Raw genomic sequence first — 328 nt, 5'->3', positions numbered from 1 at the left:
TATCTTATACCCGGTGATGTCATCGCTGGGTCTCTGAGCTTCTCTATACAATGCAGGCAGATCATGGCTGGTGGGAGGGGCCGGCTGTACATATGACCTATGTCCGTGCCGCGGCACCCCACGCCCTCACATGAACATATATGTTTATAGAGCGCCGACAATTTACACAGCGCTGTACGCCTCAGTCCCCGCCCCCGAGGAGCTGACAGTCGAAGGGCCCTATGTCACATGCGTACACACAGGAGCCCATTGACCTTCCAGCGTGTCTCCGGAGTGTGGGAGGAAACTCACGCGCCAACAACGCCGCCGCCGCGGCTTCACGTGTCCT

The sequence above is a fragment of the Nanorana parkeri genome, unplaced genomic scaffold (genome assembly GCF_000935625.1).
Source record: "Nanorana parkeri isolate BGI_ZX_2015 unplaced genomic scaffold, ASM93562v1 scaffold4202, whole genome shotgun sequence".
In the NCBI taxonomy this organism is placed as follows: domain Eukaryota; kingdom Metazoa; phylum Chordata; class Amphibia; order Anura; family Dicroglossidae; genus Nanorana; species Nanorana parkeri.
The sequence above is the reverse complement of the archived record's forward strand: the minus strand, read 5'-3'. Positions refer to the sequence as shown.